The sequence below is a fragment of the Vespa mandarinia genome, chromosome 20 (assembly GCF_050613455.1).
Source record: "Vespa mandarinia isolate Hongniang chromosome 20, ASM5061345v1, whole genome shotgun sequence".
NCBI classification, from domain to species: domain Eukaryota; kingdom Metazoa; phylum Arthropoda; class Insecta; order Hymenoptera; family Vespidae; genus Vespa; species Vespa mandarinia.
In genome coordinates this window covers 3,860,001-3,870,000 of record NC_140829.1, presented here as the reverse complement: position 1 = coordinate 3,870,000, position 10,000 = coordinate 3,860,001, and the positions used below count along the sequence as shown (strand labels likewise).

At 35.7% G+C, this 10,000-nt stretch overlaps 1 protein-coding gene and 1 long non-coding RNA gene across 2 annotated transcripts in view; one reads left to right on the top strand and one right to left on the bottom strand.

Moving 5' to 3' along the window:
• Window positions 1-965, top strand: part of LOC146872371 (uncharacterized) — a 1,502-nt gene extending 537 nt beyond the window's left edge. The window contains exons 1-3 of the long non-coding RNA XR_014983374.1: window positions 1-13; window positions 422-719; window positions 812-965. The exon at window positions 1-13 is cut by the window's left edge and continues 537 nt beyond it. This is a non-coding gene — a long non-coding RNA (uncharacterized LOC146872371). The remainder of the gene's footprint in view (window positions 14-421; window positions 720-811) is intronic.
• Window positions 1-10,000, bottom strand: part of E75 (ecdysone-induced protein 75) — a 152,225-nt gene that overhangs the window by 104,711 nt on the left and 37,514 nt on the right. The window lies entirely within an intron of this gene.

Sequence of the window (10,000 nt, the reverse complement as noted above, 5' to 3'; positions counted from 1 at the left end):
CATTTTCCAAAGGGTAATTAAAATGAATTGTGTAAGAATCTATTAGGGATATTTGAGAAGGGGAAGATCATACGAGAGAAAGAGAGAAGCAAGTAATATTTTTATTTTGTTATATCAACGACAAAAATATACAAATATCGAAGTGATATTTATTACGAAACAAACACTTTCCTCTTTCTTTCTCGTCAATTCTAATTTTTTTAATATGTTTTTCATGATATATTTTTCATGAATATTTTTTTTTTCATTACATATATATATATACGTAGTTGCATCATCGTCTTTTAAAAAGAAACCATACATAACGTTCAATGATTACGTGCAATATTCTATCATCGACCTATACCCCACCCTCTCTCCCACGCAATAATATATATATATATATATAATACATCTGCTCTACAATTTTCGTCTATCCAAGGTGAGACCAATCTAAATCCTTGAATCTTCGCGGACGCGCGAAGGTCATTTGGCGAGATATCAAGCGAGGATGATGACATTGGTAGGGGAAAGGAGGGAGACGAGGGGAGGGATGGGTGGTGTGACGGTATGTAATGCCAAAATATGAGTTTTATGTAAGATACAGTCGTCTTTCTTTGTTATTTTCACGGACCAACTGCGACATGCGAAAATATTCGAGCATCCTTCTCGCTGGCAATGGACCACCACCACCACTATCACCACCTTTAATATCCTTGGTTCACATTTATTTATGACCGGTAAATCTCTCGAAGCAATTTCTTTTTCGTTTTTTTTTTTTCTTCTTTTTTTCTATTTTCTTTACTTTTTTTATTTTTTTTTATTTTTTTAGGACTTGATGATATTCCGTTTAGAAATGGGTGACAGAAAAATGTATATATATATTGTCACGTTTTATATCTATTGTAGACATTCCTAAACGAGTAGTTACACAACAATACGTATGTATATATATATATATATATCGATTATGAAATTAAATTAAATATGTATGTAATATTGTATGGAAAAAATTATGATTAAATGGATCGATAATGAACGTAGATATTTATCTGATTGCTTTCGCTCTATATATCTTAAAAAAAAATGAGGAAAAAGAGAGAGAGAGAGAGAGAGAGAAAGAGAGCATTCTCTTTCTTCCTTCATCCTTACAGAAGAAGACAAGAATGAATTTCTTTCAAAGTCGGGACGGAGGAACGATCGACCTAGTTAATTAATACAACCGTACGTACAGTAATTGCGATCGATCGATCGACCGTGTCGGCGTGGAAGCCGACCGAGTTTTAGAAGAGGGAGAGAAGAGGGATGGCAGGATACCAGGCGAATCGTATCTGCTCTTGCGTCTCTCAACGTGCGTGCCTAGATCTCCATGTTGGAAGTTGTATGTATTTGTCTGTGTCTCTCTCTCTCTCTCTCTCTCTCTCTCTCTCTCTCTCTCTCTCTCTCTCTTTCTCTCTCTCTGTATGTGTGTGTGTGTTTATGTAGACAGATGTATAAATGTAGACATGTATACGTGAGCGAGTTTATGTGTGCGTGCGTGTGTGTACGCGTGTACCGATTAGTGTCAGTAACGCCGAAAGTGTCCCAGTAACGGCAGAGAACAACGACCTGGGCTGTCCCTTCCCCCCTCCCCCTCTCTTCCCTCCCCCTCTCCCTCCCACTCAAGCCCACTTTGCGTCATCAAACGCCTCTAATAACGCACTGTCGTTGTCGCTCGGCTCGATACGAGCTCGCGACCTGTTTCGCATTGCTCGGGAGGAGCCGGCACATCTACCAATAACCAAGAGCTTTTTTTCTTCCTCTTCTTCTTCTTCTTTTTCTTCTTCTTTTTCCTTTTGTTTTTCTTTTTTCTTCTCTTATCGATCATTTCTTACGATCGAATCGAACTTTTGTTTATCTACACTTCTTCCCCCATGCTCGCCCTCCAAAAAAAAAGAAAAAAAAATAAGAAAAAACGAAAGAAAATCGTACGAATTTGTTATTTTTATAATTGTTTCTCTCTCTCTCTCTCATTCGCACAAATATGCACAGTACAGTTTGTATAATAATCGATGATAGTACTTTGAATGTTGATAATATTTTTTGTTTCTTCGGATGAAAGAAATCCAAAGATATATATATATATATATATATATATATATATATATATATATATATATATATATGTACAAATATCTTTTAAGAAACATCGAAATAAAGTAAACAACGTTGAAAGATTATCCATGTAGATATTTTTTCTATATACCCATCTATCTATCTATCTATCTATCTATCATCTATATAATATACGCATAGAGTACAATTTTTGTAATAACAACAATCAATGTGATACAACCTCCCCCCGCGCAGCTTCTCCTTCTCCTTACCCTCCGCGTCCCAATTAGTGCTCCCGAAAGACTTTGTTTCTAAACTTACACGTACGAAAGCGTACGATGTGATATGTAAACGACTTTTTTTTTCTTCTTTTTTTTCTTTTCTCTCTCTCTCTCTCTCTTTTTGTTTTTTTTTTTCCTTGAATATCCGGTATTCCTTCGAAATTACTTATTGCATCATAAAATGTGAAAAGGGAGAAAAAAGAGGTGGGGAGGATGGGTGTACGATCAGATGGGGGACGAACGGACGCGGACCTGTTACGATCGTTCGCGAGCTCTGATGTAAGGAGCGTTACGTTGACTACCAAATAAACGCATTTTCTCCGATCGACGAGGTCGCAATATATAGTAATAGCACCTCTCTCGTCTTCGTCATCGTCGTTACGTGCTATCTTTTCTCGATCGTTCTTCAATTTTTTGTCTTTTTTTTTTCTTTTTGTTTCTTTTGTTTCTCTTTTAATCCGAATTCTCTTCTTTCTTCTTCTTTTTCTTTTGGAATGTCTCTTTTTTTTTCTTTTTTTCTTTTCTTTAATTTCTTTCTCATCAACATATCGACTAGTAAACAAAGAACCAAAAAGAAAATCAATTTTTTTCTTTCCTTTCATTTTTCTTTTTTCTCCTTTCCTTTCCTCTTTTTTTTCTTTTATCAAACCAACGAGACAAGCATACAGACACACAGAGAGAGAGAGAGAGAGAAAGAGAGAGAGAAAGGGTGGGAAAGAGAGAAAGGGTGGAAAAGAGAGAGAGAAAGAGATCATAATAATCATCGTAAAAATATATTCTCTTTAGGACGATGGCAAGGACGATCACAATGACGAGATAATAATCATAGGGCTAAAATCTCGTAAACACACCGCGCGTTGAACCAACCGTCGCACGGTGGTGCATGAGAGAATCTATATATATATATATATATATGTGTGTGTGTCATGTGTCTGTATACGTGTATATCTGCGTGCATGAAAGAGAGAGACAGAGAGAGAGAGAGAGAATTCTCGCGCACTCATACATCTCTTTCGTACACACGCGGTGTGTCAGTGAGCCGGCCTAGATTTCCGTGGGTTCAACACTCTCTATCGAGGTGACTGCTGCTCGGTCTCGGCTCTCGACTTGCTCAACGCGACTCAACGACCGACTAAGCTCCCACTGAGAGCGAGCGTGTATACCCCCCTCCTCATCTTCCTCTCTCTCCCTCTCCCTCTTCCTCTCCCCCATCATCCTTTCTCTCTCTTTTTCTCTCTCTCTCTGCTACTTGTCGTCATCGTCATCGTCATCGTCATCATCGTCGTCGTCGTCGTCGTCGTCGTCGTCGTCGTCGTCGTTGTCGTACTCGTTGTTGTTGAGAAAAAAAAATAATAATAGATAAAAGAGAAAAAAATGCCAATTCGAACGGGAACTATCGGAGAGATATATCTTTTAAAAGCTCATCATCTTTATCTTTTCAACATATATATACATATATATATATATATATATATATATATATATATATGTATATGCATATGCATCACTTGTTTTACTATCATTGTCTCTCTCTCTCTCTCTCTCTCTCTCTCACTGTTGGAATACATTAATCATTCGAGTAATAGAAAAAAGAGAAGAAAAAAAAAAAGGAAAATTGGAAACAACATAAGATTTGAAAATTGAGAGAGATTCTCGCGAAAATGTTCTTTTTTCTATTTTTTTTTTTTTTACTTCTTCCTATTCTTCGTAACGATACAAAAGGGAGAAGTTTGTACGAGACTATCGCTCGTGTCATGGGATAAAATAAAAAACAAACAAACTAAATAAAACAAAACAAACCATGAATGAAAAGCGAAAATATGTAGAAGAGAGAAAAGAAAAGAAAAGAAAAGAAAAGAAAAGAAAAGAAAAGAAAAAGAAAAAATATGACGGAAATGGGGTGCGGCTAAAAAGTGAGAAAAGTAAGGGAGAAAATTCTGGAAGTTAAAGGAACGTTAAGAGATATATACATAGATAGATAAATAAATATATATATATATATATATATATATATATCATACGTATCTACACCTATGTATCTATCTACCTATCTACACACGTACGTACGTACGTAGATATATATATATATATAGGTACGTATGCAACTATGTAAGTACATACATACATACATATGTAGGGAGAACCACCGAACGAAGAAACGGTAGAAGTTAGCCGGAGTCAAGTTGCTCAACGAGAGGAGCCTGTCGGGCGAGAATGGCTGCTGCTTTTCTACTCCTCGGTGGTACTCTGTACTACTCAGTGCGGCGACCGGTGCAACAGCAACCGTTCGAGGACGCGTTTCGAGCAGTTCACCGTCGGGTTCTCCGCACGCCTACTTTTACTTTCTCGCGTAGCAAGTTTCCTCTGGTCTCTCACTCTTTCTCTTTCTATATATAACATACATACATACGTACGTACATACATACGTACATATATACATAACAAAAACATATATATTTATATCTTTCTCTCTCTCTCTTTCTCTCTATCTCTATCTCTATCTCTATCTCTATCTCTCTTTCTCACATGGGCATACGAGGAACACGCTAACATCTCACACTAGATCATGATCATTTTCAAATTCGATTCGATACGATTCGATTTTCACGTTCATCGGTTCTAATCAATCAATTAACGATCGTAATAAACGATAATTCTTTATTCGACGAAACTTGCGAATTATCTTTTCAGATACGATCGAATAATGATAACGAATATACGAACAGATTAATATCTAAGATTTAAGAAAAATTGTAGCTCTTTTTTCAAACTCTTAGATAGAACGTTGAACGCTTTAAACGTTTTACCTTAGTGGATTTTCACGAGGAGAGAAAGCGAACGATAGTGAAAGCGTTTCGCGTAGAAACATTAGAATGGTTATAACATTGTTGAAGAATCTTTCTCTTTTTCTCTCTTTTTATCTCTATCTCTTGTTCAGTTTGATTTTATAATAGACTCGTAGGGGCCAAAAAAAACAAAAAAAAAAGAAAAGATGTATCATCGATTCGTCAGAAGGAAAATATTGGATTGAAAAGATATATGCGAAAGAAATCTATATGAGTGATTTAATTTTATCGGGAATCGATCGTACGTTTTATCCTATTGGTTCGTCCTAGAAAAATTTTTTTTTAAAAAGCTCTTAATCTTGAACGCGTCGAAAAAGAAAGAAAGAAAGAAAAGAAAAAAGAAAATAAAAAAGAAGAAATAGAAAGAAGAAGAACTTTCCCTCGTAGAAAGAAATTTACTATTTCATCGAGAACGATCCTTAAGCTACATACGTCTAACTCGAAACTCGAGAATCGGTATATATATATATGTAATAGCAAGAGTAGCAATACTAGTGATACTAGTAATAGAAGTAGTTGTAGTAGTAGTAGTAGGATAGCAATAGTAATGGTAGTGGTAAGTAGTACACAGTTGGAAGGCACTTCGAACTGGAACGCGTCGTTTCGTTAAAGTCTAACAGATAGATATATATATATAGATAGATAGATAGAAAGATAGATATATAGATGGATAGATAGAGATAGACGTAGTCATAGAAAGAGTATGAAAGAGAGAGAGAGAGAGAGAGAGAGAGAGAGAGAGAGAGAGAAGAGAGAGATGGAAAGAGTTACAGAGCAGTTAAATAACGAGAACGAAAGTAAAAATCGGCGGCGCCTCAATGAGAGCCACTGGCTAATGTGTAATAGTTTCGATCGAAAGGAGGTTACGGAGTGACTGAACTTTGCCTCTGCTTGTACTAGTAGAGACGTTGTTACGCGCGCGCATACATACCTACATATATTCATACATACATATTTATATTCATACATACATGCATACATACACACACATATATATAAATACATACGTACATAAATGTATGTATCTATACAAATCTGCGTATGTATAAACTTTATGTACATATATGCGCGACAGGCGTGCAAAGAGACAAAGACACGAATAAACCGGGGAGAAACCGCACGACGATGCATCAGAATCGACATACATATACACATGTATATATATATATATATATACATACACGTATGTACGTATGTATGTATATAGTTACGCGACAATCCGTACGAGTCGCCACGCGTCGCGTGAATACACCCACGCAACAAGACTTTCCCTCTTTTTTTTTGCGTCACTTACGACGTTGCGACGATGACTTTGAAAAAAAAAAAAAGAAAAAAAAAAGAATAATGACAATAAAAAAAAGAAAAAAAAGAAAAAAAAAGAAAAAAAAGATGGAGAATGAATTCGTTTTACTCTACGTGCGTTTGTCATGCTCGACGTACTTTAGTCGTTCATTAATGACGAAATAATACGAGTGAAAAAATTTAATTAATAAAATTGTAATAATAATAATAATAAGAAGAAGAAAAAGATGATGAATAATGTAATAACTATAGCAATGATTAGACGATAACGTTCTATTAAATAATCACGGAATGATATATATATATATATATATATATATATATATATATCATGTGTATATACATACACATTAATACCAGTATATTGGTAAGATCTTTCCCATTGATCGTATTCGATCCTCCATCTCGTTTCTCTTTGCTCGTTAGTATCGCTGCATTTGAAAAGTGCAACGCTCTCCTCTGTTTCTACAGTTGAATTATTATTATCCGGCGCTTTCACCGCGTCGGATCTTAGAAATCGTTAGGGAGTTAGAAAGTTGTTTCCTCGGTGTAATATCAATCCATGTAGAATAAGTTCATTGATTGCGACTCTTCATTCGTAAGAAAGCAAACGTAATCGTATCTTGACTTTTTACCGTTGTTATTGCTGTCGTTGTTTTCTTTCAGTAAATGTGTTTTTTTTCTTCCTTTCCTTTTTTCTTTTTTTTCTTCTTTTTTTTTTATTCCTCTAGAAATCTAAGCACGTGGTAAAAAAAAAAAAAGAAAAGGAAATAAAAAGAAAAAAAGAAAAAAAAAAAAAGAAAGGATCGAAATCGTTCACGTTACAAATTATTTGGCTGTATTCGTTGAAAGTTATATTTCTACTCGTACAAATATTTTTATAAGGAATAAATGATTACAATGGGTTCGACGACAATGCGAATTCGAATAAATAAAGTGCAAGGTATCTCGTTGGAGAATTAGGAAAGTTCTTAGGTAAAGTGAAAACTGCATGATACGTACGACCGAATAACTTTCACGTAGATTTTAAACTCGACACGGTCTACGGTTCGGCGCCTACGGCGTCTATAATACGGGGGAGGAAGAGGGAAGGGGGGGTGTCTAGGGAAAAGGGAGAAATAGCGTGAGATAGGACTACTACCGGTTCGATGAACGACACTGGATGCCTATAGTCAGTCGGCTGCTGCTGTTGTAACAAGAATATAATAGCGTTGAACGTTTCGAAGGAAAGCGAAACCAACCGATTGCTCCTTCGTTCTTCGTTTTTCCTTTTCCCCACTTGAAACCGCGACACTTAACGATCCATTTAAACGAGCATTGAGTTTCGCGCTTGTCATTTGACTCTTTAATAAAATTAGAAAGAAGAAGAAACAAAAAAAGAAAATAATAATAATATGATGATGATGACGATGACGATGATGATAATAATTATCCGTGAAGAAAAGTCGTCGTAAAAATGTTTTGTCGCAAATGGCTCTTTTAATTTTTAAATGTCCTAAAACTAGCGTTACCGACCATCAAAACAATTTCTCTCTATTCGTATTTAAAGTAGAAAACTTCCGTATCAAGGAAGAAACTGAAAATAATTACGTACTAGTAGCGTTAATACGCGTTTAAGCTTATACATATGAAGATTCCGATTAAGTAGGGAACTTCTGTATCGAACTGTTCCATTAAAGGATTTTAACGTCAAAGTGCAGTCGATATTTTCCTCGGATTAATAGACGGCAGCACTGGTCGAACGGTGTGCATATTCGTCGACACAATGCACGTGTGAAACTTTTCAAAGTATACGACTTTGCCGACAGAGTGTGCTAATGTCGTGTCGTAAGCTGACATCTTTCGTCAACTGGACGAAGCTAAGATGCACGAGGAATGTGTACATTTGCAACAGGTTTCATCTGCGCAAGAACGATGCGCACGTCCCGTTCGAAAGGCGGGAAAACTTTGATAATGTTTAAAGAGAGCTTTCTTAATAAATGGACTCTATCGACTTTAATATTATGTACATATGTATATATATATATGTATATGTACATATATATTTTGAGAACTTACGGAGAGAAGAAAGACGCCATTGTTGGTGCGACGAAACTTTAGAGAGCTTTCGAACTTACCTGAAACAGAAAAAAGAATTATTATTATTATTTTTATATATATATATATATAAATAAGAATAATAAAATCTCACAGAAAAATACAATTCGTTCGACTCTTTACTTTCGTAAAACTCTTTCTTTTTTCTCTCCTTTTTTTTTGTCCTTTTTTTTTCGCATCGATAAGATGCAACCAATAAGCAAAATTTATAGGATAAATATTCCGCGCAATTTCGAAGGTCCCCGTATCTATAGTTTTTCAGACTGTGAATCAGTCCGACGAAATCGTCGAAACAACCTTTGACCATCGACGAACGTCGCAGCTCTCACATTCCTGCCATCGTGGCAAGGGGTTACTGACCGGCCGTCCACCCCATGCGTTTATATCTCGCAGACTATACGACGAACATGCGTGTCTTCTCTCTCTCTCTCTCTCTCTCTCTCTCTCTCTCTCTCTCTCTCTCTCTCTTTCTTTCATTCTTTCTTTCTCTATCGTACGTGTCGCAATAGATAGTAAAACGTTCGAAATGACTTTCGAGGTTCGATTTCGAGGACCAACAATATATATCAAAATGATAGCAGAGAAAAAAAAATATGAAATAAAATCGGCAATTCGTTTATTAACGATAATTAAGTTAATTATATTATACGCGTATCATAAATGAAACTTAACGATCATAGAAAGTACACAACAGATCTCCGATGACGTGGAATAAAACATAAAAAAACAAAAAAAGAAAAAAAAAAAGAAAATTCACATTCAATCCTTTCTCTTTCGACGATCCATATCAGTCATTATGTGCGGTTTTTTTCTTTTTTTTTTCTTTCTTTTTTTTTTAATTTCAAGAAAAAACGATTTAAAGAATCATCGAAATCGATCGTACCGAAGTAAAATAAAAATTTAATGTCCACGTGAGATAATCTTTTATTTTTTTTTTTCCCTCTATTATGTATGCCTGTCTGCTTTTGCCTGTCTGTCTTATCGCGGGGCTACTACGTGTAGAGATACTTAGCAGTCACGTAAAAGTCGAGTCGGTCCGTACAACAACCGACAAGCTGATACTGATTGCCTTAGGTTAGGGACTAGCGAGTATAAATATTATCTGTCGGCGTGGTCGATGCCGATGTACGACCACGATGTGGACTGAGCAATGATCGATTCGAAAGGGGGAACAAAAAAAAAAGAAAGAAAGAAAGAAAGAAAGAAAGAAAGAAAGAAAGAGAGAAAGAAAGAAAGGGGGGGAAGGAATAAATAAAAATTAAATTTGTATATAATATCATCGTTCTTTAAGTATCTATTTAGTCTACAACGAATAAAGAGAAACAGAAAGATGAAAACAGATAGATATATAGATAGAGAGAGAGAGAGAGAGAGAGACAGAGACAGAGTGAGAGAGAGAGG